The following is a 12,759-nucleotide window of genomic DNA, read 5'->3' on the forward strand; positions in this document are numbered from 1 at the left end:
TAAACTTGTGACTGTAATTACTGCACCTCTAAAAAGAATTCCATAGTGGATCACTTTTCAGAGGCATTTGACAGGCAAATTGGAAGTGATATATTTCCTCATGGACACCTGCTTAAATCCCTTGAAAGCCTCTGCACCATTCTACAATCTCATGCATTACACATGGTTGCAGTGCAGTTGTGGCCACTTGAATGGGTTGCATTTTGCAGTGGTACTGCCTGACAAATATGATCTTTGGTATATTTTTGCTGCAGCTTGACTGTGGCAGCATGTACTAACATGGCCAGCGCCCATGGGCTCTGCTGGGTAGTCAGGGGTGGGAGCAGGGGCGGACTAACAACTCATGGGGCCCCCAGGCAATAGGGGATCATGGGGCCCCTGTGTCCTTGCCCACACTCAAACCACACCCAAAAAAGCCTATGAAAGGTACCAGGGGCATCTCATGGGGCCCCTTACTGACCCCAGGCCCGAGTTTCCAAATGGTCAGTCCGCACCTGGGTGGGAGGGAAAACTATGGCCCAACTACCAATTTTTAACACTCCCTTGCATTCTGTGTAAGCAAGGTCTTAAAGCAACATACATGCTGCCCTCTTAATAGCAGTAGTTTTTACTAAAATAATCACAGGGCATAAAGGGGAGCTTTACCAAATTGCATTATCATTCAGACGTAAACAGAGCAGAATGATGTTGAAAAAAAAGAGCTCAGCTTCTTAGTAAGTTCATCACAACAAATCAGTGTTTTATAGATCATTTATATGATGAATACAATATAGTATTTCAAGTGATTACAAACATAATGGATTATGAGAAAAATATGTATACACAATTAAATGATACTGGTAAATGTAGCTAAGCAAAGAGCAATTTGAGTTTAGGCATTTGATCAATGCCAACATTAATAAAGATGTATATGCTTCAATATAAATGAGAAACACTGACATCCATTTTGTAGCTGTTATGGCAGCTTAACTTGTAGTGATTATTTATTTTAAAGTTAAAGACAAAACTTTTTTTTTCATTTTAAAATTTGAAGGTATTTACTGTGAGGCATTACAACACCTGTCAGGTTCTTATTGCTGTCTTTGTCCTCATTTGGGAGATTGACCCCTGATCACCAGTGTCACCAGGATTGAAGGTTAATTTCAAGATTTGATACCAGAACAGGAATAAATGGGAAAATCTACCTTTGGGGACATTTCATCCGGTGAGAAATGTGTAAGAGAGGATTTCCCTTACATTGGAAATATATCCTCTCATTTCTGGATTTGAAGGGAAATCTCTCTAATGACACACAGATGGCAGGAAAAAAATGACAGTGGATTTAACCCTCCACTACTTATTACAAATAAACAAAAGTTTTGGCTTTAAATGTACTTTAACTAAGTTCAGTTTGAGACAACTATATACAATACATGGCATATCATTTTTTGGGGTCTTTCTTCTATGGTGTCCAGAAGAACATCTGCTTTCTTTCTCATTTTCTGTTTCTGAAGTTTTCTGGGTGATCAAATACTATCCTGGCTCGATGGTAAACAGATCATCTCTTCTCTGGCATAAGGACACTGCTGGAAATTATGCAAAGAGAGAAAGACAATACATGTGAATAAACTGAATTAGTATTGTATGGCTACCCTTGTGTATATGATTGCATATACACTTTGCTGTTCCGAAGGCAGTGATGCCATGATAGCTTAGAAAATAAAGTTGTACTGCATCCATGTTGTGTATTTGCTTGGAGCCTGCTTACAGTGGGTATAGAAAAGAATCACCCCCCCCTTTAAAATAATTACGTTTTTTGTTTGGCAGCCTGAAAGGAAGGCACAGTTTTTGTTTTAGCCAGCTGTATTTACTCAGTGCAGCTTATAATATCCAAGTGAAAAATATAACACCAACATATCAGAATTTTTTTTTTTAAAGTGTATTGTCCAGCCAACTGACATGTGATCTAATTCCTATCTCTAAGATGTACTAAAGCTGTTCTAACATTTTCAATAGACAAGAGATCTTTCTTGCAACATTTCTGGTGCGTTTTTTCTCTTCCTGTGCACAGTAAGGGATTAATAAATTTTTCACAGTACATACAGATTGCTCTTAACTTTAACTGAAAATGGTGAGCCAGCCAGGAGTGCGGATTGATTGCCGAGCAGCTGAACAGACTATCTGGTGAATCCCCACATCACAGACACAAGGCGCCTGGGTAGGCATACTTTTTATTGCTTACCTTCTCTCTGCTTTTTGGGGTCCTCTTGGGTGCTTCACTGCAAAGTGATCTTACCTCTGTGGTATACTGTGTTCTTTTATCTGGAATTGAGCATTCCATCATTTCTGCAGATGCGTTTTGGTAAGCGCACAGTTTGTGTCATTCCATGTCATGAGATGTTTAAGGCTTAGTGCTCCTCTGTTGTAATTGAGGTTGGAGGTGTTAAGAGCTATCCTCCAGGATACCCAGTATACAGCCCTCTCCTCCTACTGGATACTTGCATTCCAACTTGGGATGACACCAGGTAACTTTGCTAGACACAGATTTCAGAATTGCCAGCCACTGTGATCAGAAAAATGGGTAAACGTGCTAATAAGAAGAGAATTTGTCTGAAGGATGCTTATTGGTGTGTAATTGTATGCCAGTGGATACACTGATGGTTAAACTCAGCACTCCCAAGGGGCAGAAAAAAAGTTAACAGTTCACCGATTATGAGATATGTACAGTAAAGTTACTGTGTGAGAACCTAGAAAATAATAGTGTCATTAAATATCAGTTGAAACAGGGGATCTCTTATTATATACCCCTCTTTCATGTGTGTCTCATGTGTTATACTTTGTTTCTTTTGTACCTACAAGTGTAAAAGTTGCTCCAGCTTCCTTTAATATTCAGATGGAGAGCTTTGAAATCTATGTATATGCAGAAGGAAGATATACTTATGAGGCTTTGTTAAGGTTATGAAGGTTAAAAAATAATGTTATCTGAATAGAAAATCAGGGTATGAGTAAGTTGACGTCATTTAGGGTATGTGTAAGTTGATGTAAGACTGATATTAACCACTTTCTGTCTGCAATGTACTGTGGACAGGCGGCAGCTACAGGACCAGCGACAAATGGTGTTATTCCAACACAGGGGGGCGCTGAACGGATGCACAACCCTTCCCTGCCCCACATCTGCTGTGCCCACCAGATACAGCTGAATATAAATCCTGGTGAATGGGACCCAGTGGTCATGTGATCACTATGTGATCATATGATCACAATGACAACAAAGCTGTTATGAATCAATCTGATTCATAACAGCTCTGGTTCTCTTCCTGGTAAGCTGTTATTGGCCCACAACTCTCACATGATACACGGGGCCAATCACAGCACCCTGCACCAGGTGACCAGCTGGAGCCAATCACAGATCACTGTACTTTGAGCTGTTGTTATCTTAACCCATTCATGACATTTCAAAGCAAACATTGCATTGCAGGTGCAATAATCTTTATTGCAATTCAATGCAAGGCGTAAAAATAAAATCCCTGATCACCCCCCAGAGTAGTACAATGTTCCTATGATAACATTGTACTACTCTGATAAAAGTATATTTTTTTAAATGTTTAAAAAAATAAAAATATAGAGAGAAATGTTTTTTAAACTACTTGCCACTTGTCCATCCACAATGTGCAGGGGAGCACCGGCTCTGGGCAAAGTGCTGTACCCTTACATAGCTTTCTATTTCCAGGTGTGCGTGCACCCCCAACTGCCCCCTATGCTGGTCCAGGGAGAGAAGAGAGAACACGGCACTGAGTAAAAGCACTACATTTTACACACACACGTTAGATTAACACATTTAACCATTTGATCGCCCTTATTAACTTTTTGATCACCCTGTCACCCAGCCAGTGCCATTAGTACAGAGTCAGGATAGAGAATTCTTCACTGATTACTGTATTGCTGCCACTAGCAACATCGGATAGTGTCAAGGTCTGTAAGCTTCTCTCCCAGCCAGGGTCAGCTAGCGTTAGATTGCCCGCCCACTATAGGTTGCTGATCATCGCCATTACTAGTATAGTGTTTGTACGGATCAATATATTGATTTCAAACAGAACTATACTAGTGCCTCCTTAGTATAGTGTTCCCAAAAAAGCTGTGTTAGCAGGATCAGCCGCAATAAATTCCAGCACTAGCATTTAGCCCCTCCGCTGGTTTTCACGGAAAATTTGTATCAACTGATTGTGGGCCAAAGCAATTTATACACACAACAATACATCACGGCCCACCCAAATTCAGCTCTTGCCAGACAATTTGCTTAGAAACCTATCACGGTTTCTGAATTTAAAACTTTTTGGGACCTAAGCTTCAACATGGGCATTACAAAAAAGAGTGAATTGCAGTCATATTGGTCTACAGACCTGATTCATCATATGCCTATATTCTCTGCTGTTATATATATGCCAAACAAGGACCAGCAATGTACTGGAACATCGCTGGACTTTGAGTGGTTATACCGGGATGCATGGGTGGACTGACAACTCATGGGGCCCCCGGGCAATAGGGGATCATGGGGCCCCTGTGTCCTTGCCCAAACTCAAAAAAGCCTATGAAAAAGGTACCAGGGGCATCTCATGGGGCCCCCTACTGACCCCGGGCCCTTGGGCAGTGCCTGAGTTTCCAAATGGTCAGTCAGACCCTGCCAGGATGATGCGTACAGCTACAGGCATCATCCTGGTATCATATTTTTTCAGCTGGTGGTCGGCTTTCCTGTAAAAACAATCCTAGTGGCTAATTAGCTGCTGGATCACGTTTACAAGCAGCGGGAAGGGAAGTTCCCCCCCCCCTCCGCCTTTCAAGGTTTTCTTAAGCTCTCCCATCCCAGAGGGGAACCCTAAAATGCAGCTGGCTAACCATAGAGCTAATCAGAAACTGGAATGCCTCCAGTCATCTCTATGGTTTAAGAGAACGCAAGCTACGAGCATTTCATCATTTCCATTTTTCCGGATATAAACAGCATTTTAAATTTGGCAAAACATCTGATCACACTGATGTTGGTGTGATCAGATGTTTTAAGGGCAGAGAAGGGATCTAGAGTCTAATAAACCCCAGATGTCTCAGAAAAGAGTACCTGTCATTACCTATTGCTATCACAGGGGATATTTACATTCCCTGTGATAACAAGAAAAGTGATTGGAAAAAAAAAATTAAAGACAGTGTAAAAATAAAAAAAGCAAAATAAATAATAAAAAAAAAATGAACCCCCCTATCTTCGCGCGCAAAGGCAAACGCAAGTGACGGTCCTGTGTCAGCATGTAAACAGAGATCGCACCATGCATGTGAGATATCACCACGAACATCAGATTGAGGGAAGTAATTCTAACACTAGACCTCCTGTGTAAATCTAAAGTGGTGACCCATAAAGGCTTTTAAAGCTTCACCTATGGATATTAAAAATTTACGTAGTTTGCACAGACATGCACAATTTTAAAGCATCATCTTTTATACTTTATCAAACAACTGAGCAATATATTGTGTTTTTGTGCATTTTTCACCCAAAAATTCATTTGAAAATTCACTGTGCAAATACTGTGTTAAAAATTTTCAACACCCACTATTTAATTATCTAGGGCTTGCTCTTCAAGTGGTTAGAAGAGTGGATGATGTGTGGTATAAGCTTCTAATGTTGTCCCTGAAATGCCAGGATAGTATAAGCACACCCCCCAAATGCAGACACTCCAAGGTATTTGCTAAGCGCCATGCTGAGTATTTTGCAGATCTCATTTGTTGCTACAAATTTTTGGAAAATGAAGAAAGAAAACAAAAATGTATTTTTTCTTTTTCAAAACCCCGTGACAAAAATAATACCTGCAAAATACTCACCATGCCTCTTATCAAATTCCTTGGATTGTCTACTTTCCAAAAGGAGTCATTTGGGGGGGTATTTGTACTATCCTGGCATTTTAGGGCCTCTGAAACTGTGATAGGTAGTGAGGAAGTGATATGAGGAAATATGTCCTTTGAAAGCCTAGAGGTGGTCATTGGATTTTGGGGGCGTGTATGTGGCTAGTCTGCCAAAAAGTCTCTCACGTGTGGTATCTCCATACTCGGGAGAAGTAGTAGAATGTGTTTTGGGGTGTAATTTCACATATACCCATGGCATGCATGAGCAATATATCATTTAAGTGACAACTTTGTGCAAAAAAAACAAAAACTTTTTTTTGTCATTTTCCAAACATTTGTGGCAAAAAATAAAATCTTCCATGGACTCAACATGCCTCTCACTAATCTCCTTGGGGGTCTATTTTCTAAAAAGGGGTCATTTAGGGAGGGTTGTACTGCCCTGGCATTTTAGAACCTCAAGAAAGGTGATAGGCAGTCAGAAAGTAAAGTCTGCATAAATTCCAATATATACTGCTCAAAAAAATTAAAGGAAAACAAATCAGATTTCAATGGGGAAAAATATCATGCTGGATATCTATACTGATATGGACTGGGTAATGTGTTAGGAATGTAAGGAAATTAAAAAGTGAAAAAACAATGCAGCAGGCTTGTCCATTTTGCTGAAATTTCATTGCAGCAACTCAAAATGGTACTCAGTAGTTTGTATGGCCCCTATATGCTCTCTGCACACAGAGAATTTGCAATCGACAGACACAGAAACGGCTAGTTTATGAAGGAGTGATGTCAGCCCTTCAATGGTTATCTGTGTGAAAATTCTCCCTCCCAGATTCTCCAGCCGAGAGGTGGAGAATTGGGGAGAGAAGGGAGAATCACTGGAGTTCTGAGGAGGAAGGAGGAAGCTTTGGACTTTCTTCTTCTTCCTTCAGAGCCTCCAAGACAGTGGAAAGGCTTTCACAACACCCCCAAAATCCTAGAGCAGTTTCTAAATATAAAAAATATATAATATTCCTGCGCCAAAAAAGTGCCATATACAAAATATGTGTATTCCTCTTCTAAATTGCTGCTGTGCAAAAAATGTGAAAAACACAAACAATATTTATAAATGAAACAGCGCAAAATAGACCTTCATACAAATTTAGTGAATCACAAAACATAAATGTCCAATAATCATTAGTGCATATCTCTGTCAAAAAGTTCTCAGGAAAAAATACCCCAAAACCACTTGTGATGAAAGCTGAGGATTCCAAAATGCTTTTAGGAAACTTCCACCTATCACCCGTGCACACCAACATCAAATACACTCACCAGATTTTGGTGAATGAAAAGCCTTTAAGGATTTTTGGGAGATCCTAAACCCTCTTTACATCAGATCAATAGTAGCCTGCCCCACCAGGTATGTATCTTCTCCCAGGTCCTCACCATGGTATCCTTGTTTACTCCACCATGTCGGAGAAGTCTGACGTCACTTCCGGTGAGTGGAGCGCACGCTAGGCGATGCGTTCCAGCGGCCATTTTTGAAGGATTTATACTGGTCTTCTGCTGTTCCTCTGCTCTTACTGGCGGTTATTGATATGAGAATCCTGGATCTTGTGGCTGTTTGCTGGTTCTTGATATCAGGCTGGTGTTGGCCTACATAAATGCGCCTTTTACAAGTTGGAAAAATGTGAGTGGCCTGGATTTTGTCTTCTGTTATAAAACCTATTTGGCAATATTACACTATATAAGTTTTTTTCTCCGACACGGTGGAGTAAACAAGGATACCACGGTGAGGACCTGGGAGAAGATACATACCTGGTGGGGCAGGCTACTATTGATCTGATGTAAAGAGGGTTTAGGATCTCCCAAAAATCCTTAAAGGCTTTTCATTCACCAAAATCTGGTGAGTGTATTTGATGATGGTGTGCACGGGTGATAGGTGGAAGTTTCCTAAAAGCATTTTGGAATCCTCAGCTTTCATCACAAGTGGTTTTGGGGTGTTTTTTCCTGAGAACTTTTTGACAGAGATATGCACTAATGATTATTGGACATTTATGTTTTGTGATTCACTAAATTTGTATGAAGGTCTATTTTGCACTGTTTCATTTATAAATACAGTTTCTAAATATATATGTATGTACTGAACGTGTGATATATATATATATACTATATGTGTGTGTATAGTAGTATAGCATATATAGTATAGTGTAATATATATATATATATATATATATATATATATATACACACACATACAAATCATATATATAATATAAAATATTTTTATGATTGTGTACGTGTGTACTGAGGAAAGCCGCCACCTCAGCAGAGGTAATTTACCATTGCTGAACCCTTTGAGGACCATAAGATTACGTAACGCCAAAAGAATCAATTTTTTGTTTTTAAAGTTCGTACACTTCAGTTGCTGTAATAAACTGACAGCTGTGTGTTTTACTGATCTCATTACTGTAATCTCACTATATCTCGCCAGATTACAGCAACAACAGCCGTTTTCCAGAGTTCAAATCAAAGCGTTTGTAGATTGCTTCTTTCCTCATCAGGAGAAGGGATCTACACCGCTTCATAAACAGGCACTCAGAGGAGAACTGTGCCCTCTGAGAATGCCAGAGAACATAGCAGCGGTCATTTACCAATGCTTGATAAATGTACATCAAAGAAGGTAACTTACGTGATCCAAATAGTTTGACTATGTAGCAAATTTTATTAAAGAACCATAAAATAATGAACAGAATGAAAAAGATTTTTTCATACAAAAATATATATACCTCCACCCAACAACATTAAAAATTTTACAACATTGTCAATTTAAAATCATGGAGTTTGGACTATAAATGATTTAGGAATAATGTCTGACCATCAGCAGTTCCATGTCTTAAATTTCACAGACCTCCACTCAAAGCTGAGCATAAAAGATTGAAACAGGCCCGTTTCACCACCATTCATGACAATAAAACACCAGACATCAGGTCGCAGTGCCAAGGACCCCATGATTGTGGAAGCTACTGTCACAGTGACTACTGGAAAGCCCTCTTTGCACATGTGCGGCCCTTTTGCTGTAACGGAGGAAGCGGTGTGAGACTGGGAAGGAGAGCGGCGTTGTGTTTGGCCACAGAAGGACGATGCATCTATCTTACAGTGTCTGAACTCAGGGCGACTGAAGCCACCTGGACATGAGTTGGAGACATGGATCTTGTAATGCCAGAAGGCTTCATTTGACAGGATGACAGGGCATCTTTCTACACTGTCTGAACTGTCAGAGTGTATGTCCATGCTCACTGGGAAGAAGCACCAAGCCTCAGGCACATATAGTGTGCGGCTCTAAGTGAATCTGCAGTCAGTAAGCTATCAGTGAGACCCCTCACATTGTAGAGACATTTATTGTGTGTGATTTAAATCCAAAAGCCACCCACTGCGCTGCAAGTTAACTGCAATTACTCAGCTTTCAGTCCTGCTCAGGGGCAGACTGACCATTTGGAAACTCGGGCACTGCCCGAGGGCCTGGGGTCAGTAGGGGGCCCCATGAGATGCCCCTGGTACCTTTTTCATAGGCTTTTGTGAGTTTGGGCAAGGACACAGGGGCCCCATGATCCCCTATTGCCCAGGGGCCCCATGAGTTGTCAGTCCGCCCCTGATCCTGCTCCTGCCATTGTCAAGTTTCCCCTTTGCATAATCACTGCTGTTGGATACATTATACAAGTTGCTTTGCATCAATTAGGTTTAGGTGTATACAGTGTTGCAAAGAACTTGCCATCTTCAGCATTATGTCTTGTCATTTCCCTCCTTCTCAGTGGATACATTGTTCAATCCTTTATGCTCAGATTTGAGTGGAGGTCAAATTTTAATGGTGATGGGTGGAGATATATATATTTTTGTATGAAAAATCTTTTTCATTCTGTTTATTACTTTATGGTTCTTTAATAAAATGTGCTACATAGTCAAACTATTTGGATCACGTAAGTAGGGTTTTTTCTCTAAAATTTATTAACCCCTTCACACCTACCATACACAAATTAGCAGCCCCACTGGACTGGGCTTTTTTCTGTGGGGCCGCTAATTTGTGTACCTGTCTTTGTGCGGCATTCTCCCAGCACAGAGATCAGGGTCTCACTGAGAGCCCAGGGTCCCGTGGTAATGATTGGGACCCAGAACTCCAGATTCTGGGTCACCTGATCGCTGTGATAACCTCTGATTGGCTATTTCAGAGAGCAGTCACTGTTAAGTCCGCCCCGTGTTTTCTCTCTCTGAATAGAGGAGAGAGATACATTGCATCTCTCTGTTCTTTCAGAGAGAAAAAAAAAAGTGTGTAAAAATAAATAAATAAATAAATAAAAATGTAAATAAAAACATAAAAAAAATACCTAGATCAAGGTTTGGTTTAGGTCAGTGCCAGGGTTAGTGTTTGGGTCAAGGACAGGGTCAAAGGTGAAGGGTATTTTTTTGGGGTCAGGATTTTAATTTTAATTTTTAAATTGGTATCAGTGTTAGTTAGAATCAGTGTCAGTGTATAGGATACAGGATGTACAGGTTAAAAAAAAAAGCAAAAATGTGCACTGTTTTTTTAGGCCATACTATGGGTACTAACAACAACTAACATACACATATGTGGTATCACTGCGATTGTCAGGAGCAGGAGAATTTATTTTGATGCTGTTCTACTCAAAACAAATCCAAATAAAATAAAAACAATAAACATCACACACATATAGATAACCAAACCTTCAGTGACAATGCAAAATTAAATAAATGTAAAAATTTAAAGTAAAAGCCTGGCTGAGCACCTCTCCTAAAAATTAAATATGTGACTACACAGTACTAATCAAAATCATCAGTGAATTAAAATACAGCATACTAAAAAAAACATATAGATCATCATATAGAGCACCTCTCCTCAAAAGGAAAGGCAGTGAGAGTAACTGAATAAATATTGGTAGTGCTTGGGTTCAACGTGAAATCTTCAATATAAAAAGTATAAATGAGTAAACATCCACTGAGCACTCTGCATAAGTTGAAATAAGTGCAAAAACTTTAACAGGGTAAAGTCCCAATAAAGTGTGATGTGTCACAAAAATCTTCAATATTCAATGAATCCACCAGAGAACACCGCTTGTGATCCTCCACCAGCTAGCATGCATGCTTACCTCCAACTCTGACTTATATGTTAACTAGGTCAAAAATGCATTTGGTCAACTTTCACCAACAGCTGTCTCGGATGTCACCTCCTCTTGTGATGCTTCAAACAACTCCTCTCTTGTGATTTATGCTCAAAAGAATAAATCAAAAGGAGCTTCCCATAGAGTAATATGTTCTTGCTTTAATAAATTTAAGCCAGATAAAAACTACTCACATTTAAAAATAGGGTCCACTAACCCTTACAACATATGTCAGATATATAGGGATGGGTGTACCAAGATGGCAGCTGCTGTCCGAAACCAAAAATGACATCACCACACCTAAAACACCTCTGACTGTAGCTCTGTGGGTAAATGCACCCTTCTAGTAAGCAAGAGTTTGTGAGTACAAATCATGGGTTGGCCTTGCTAAGTTTGTGCTTGGTTGGGATAAAACTGGGTGCGGCAAGAAACATGCCGAACAAGTGTGGGGCAGAAGTGTGGTGATGTCATTTCCGGTTTTGGATGGCAGCCGCCTTCTTAGTACACATTTTCAAATTTGAATAGTTTTTATCTGGCTTATATTTATTAACCGATTTAGCTATGCCCTGGAGCAGGATTACTGCTACAGGGCAGACTCCCTGCTCAAAATCACGTACATATATATATATATGTGATCCGTGCTCCCGCTGTGATTGCGGGCCGGGGGTGCGTGCACCCGCCGACCCTGCGGTGCCATGATTTGGTGCTACACCAATCAATCAGCAGATTCAGGCCAATGATATTCAGTCTGGATCTGCTGATTGATCACTGCCCTATCAGAGATCTTCCTGTACCTGTGTTCACAGGACACAGGCACAGGAAATGATGCAATCTTCTCTCCCTGGGTACATTCAGTTCCAGAGAGAGAATAAAGCAGATATATGTGAGTAAAAACAGCACACTTTTACAGCAAAAGCAAAGCTAGGTCACATTTAACCCCCTGATCACGCCCAGTTAACCCTTTCATTGCCCTGTCACCAGTGTCATTAGTACAGTGTACAGATTGTTTTTACTGATCACTGTATTAGTGTCACAAGCGACTTCAGATAGCATTAGCATGAGTTAGCATCAGTTAGCATCCCTCCCAGATAGAGTTAGATTGCCCGCCACTACATCAGTCACATTTAACCCTTTGATTGCCAGGAACATGCTCACATACACAATAAACCTCTATTGCTAGTTTAGTGTCTGAACGGATCAATATCCTTGATCAGATCAGCACTATACCAGTGTTCACAATAGTATAGTGTCCCCAAAAACGCAATGTCAGCAGGATCAGCCACCTGCCAGCACCTGCGTTTAGCCCCTATGCTTAAACCCCCCTCCTTTTCCCCCAGCAAGTGCAGTGTCAGGTAGATCATTGTCACCAGATACATTGCACTCAAAACTGCATTGTTAGCAGAAACAGGCCTGACCTCTGCTAACACTTGCAGGTTAATTTTTTTGTAGGGGTTCAAGCAGTCCCTGACAGCCAGGTGCTCTTTTTCCCGTGAGTCGCACTGTGTACCTATAAATCATCAAAGGGGATAAGCTTATCCCCTTTGATGATGTGCGATTAGCACGAAACGCGTCAGTAAGGAGCTTCAGCGTCACGACCTTTTGCCGCGTGCACCACGGAGGTCCCGGCGGCCATCTTTTAACCTACCTCATGGTCAGTGTCATTTTGATTCCTTTACCTCATGTTATACTGCATTGAATAAAAATTCATTCCTCAAAACGGTATCACGCTATTGGTCTCCTTTTCTTTTGG

At 40.6% G+C, this 12,759-nt stretch overlaps 1 protein-coding gene across 1 annotated transcript in view; it reads right to left on the reverse strand.

The window, feature by feature from the left end:
- Positions 1-1,356: 1,356 nt before the first annotated feature.
- The window catches only part of LOC149451734 (alpha-2-macroglobulin-like protein 1), a 151,645-nt gene continuing 140,242 nt past the window's right edge, over positions 1,357-12,759 (reverse strand). The window contains exon 36 of the mRNA XM_089690325.1: positions 1,357-1,565. The gene's annotated coding sequence lies outside the window, so the exon portion shown is untranslated. The remainder of the gene's footprint in view (positions 1,566-12,759) is intronic.

Source organism: Staurois parvus, unplaced genomic scaffold (genome assembly GCF_062004578.1).
Source record: "Staurois parvus isolate SC_StPar_1 unplaced genomic scaffold, SC_StPar_1.0 ptg000525l, whole genome shotgun sequence".
NCBI lineage: Eukaryota > Metazoa > Chordata > Amphibia > Anura > Ranidae > Staurois > Staurois parvus.